Source organism: Octopus bimaculoides, chromosome 27 (assembly GCF_001194135.2).
Source record: "Octopus bimaculoides isolate UCB-OBI-ISO-001 chromosome 27, ASM119413v2, whole genome shotgun sequence".
Lineage (NCBI taxonomy): Eukaryota > Metazoa > Mollusca > Cephalopoda > Octopoda > Octopodidae > Octopus > Octopus bimaculoides.
In genome coordinates, this window is record NC_069007.1 from 21411247 (window position 1) to 21412725 (window position 1479).

The 1479-nt window shown below is 33.5% G+C and overlaps 1 protein-coding gene across 1 annotated transcript in view; it reads left to right on the top strand.

Annotated features, from left to right (window-relative positions):
- LOC106867793 (60S ribosomal protein L13) overlaps positions 1 to 1479 on the top strand; it is a 6385-nt gene continuing 4906 nt past the window's right edge. The window contains exon 1 of the mRNA XM_014912785.2: positions 1 to 131. The gene's annotated coding sequence lies outside the window, so the exon portion shown is untranslated. The remainder of the gene's footprint in view (positions 132 to 1479) is intronic.

Consider the following 1479-nt stretch of genomic DNA (forward strand, 5'->3'; position numbering starts at 1 on the left):
ACCAGGTAGAAATATTACATAATTAAAACAGCAACTTATAATCAGAGTTTCTCAAACGACATTACTATATATATTGCCAGTTATCTCCCCTTTGAAAGTACAGCTTCCTTTTCCGGTTTAACATCATTCGTGTGAGTACGCAGTCTTCTCGTTCCCTCAATATTTTCACAAAATCTCTTTTCATCTTGTTGCGAAAATATATCATTTAAACATATTTTGATTATATTTCTCTAACTAAAATACCCAAATTTCATTTTACCATATTTTCATCCCTAAAACACTTAATAATAACCGATTTTTATCCACACTTTCTCTCCTGTTGCCACCGCATTGTGGATTTCTCAAATATTTCTTCTTCCATCGTCGATTATTCCGCCGTTTTTTTTTCACGTTTTAAACCTTTTTTTATTTATTTCCTATGCTTCGAATGAAATAATTAAGATTTAAAATTCATATAAACCCTGAATCTTTATTAAAAGTGCCAGCAATCGAAGATAGATTCTTATTATATTCCTCCAGTCGCACATGTGAGCCACCAGCTTTGACATCGCACTTTATATATCTTTATATATATAGATATAGGGCGATCGCCAGATATAGATATGGCCAGGGTACATTTTACTATTAATAGCTTTGGGAACAAGTTGGATTTAATGTAGTTGAGTGTATATTGATCGATGAAGGTCCGAAGGTTATACACACACGTGTACATGAGATTTTCATTCTATATCCATGTCAGCTAAAAGCAGGACCCAGTCTTCATTTTTAACGTTTTATCAATTTCTACATAAGGACATTGTATTATCCAATGTGTCTATTATCTTTAAAGACCGTTCAGTGTGATTTGATCAAAATTTGGCTGCCATTTCTAGCAGGGCACCTGTTCAAACCATTTTAAATCGCTTCGGTTCCCGATCTTTTAAACTCCATTGCATTTAATAGATGTAGTTTATGGCCAGCATAGATTTTACTAGAAATGTTTAAGTGTTGCGAACAAGGTGATTGTATATGATGTATGTATATTATAAGGGTCTAATTTTTTTAACTGAAAAATATACACTCGTGAAGTTAAACAGCGAAACTTAAAACATACATGCTTAAGGTTCATTATTCTGTATCGATGTCATCCAAGATCAGAAACCAATTTTCATTTAGATGTTTATTTCTTTCTTCAAAGACCGTTGAGTGTGATCTGATAAAGATTTGGCTGCTGTTTCTAGCAGGTCAGCTGATAAGTTTTTGTTGTGAATATGTTGGGCTGAGGTCAGTGTATAATGATGTATATATGATGAAAAAAAAAGAAAAGAGGGGCTTAATTTTTCATTTATGTACACACGTGTACGTGACAGCCAAATGGGTAAAATTCACATTCTTTATTCATGTTCCCTAAAACCAGAACCCGCGATCCTTTTCCGCGTTTGTTTTCCTACTTAGGAGCTTGGAATTTATCCAAAGTGCTTTTTTTCTGTAAAGACGTCT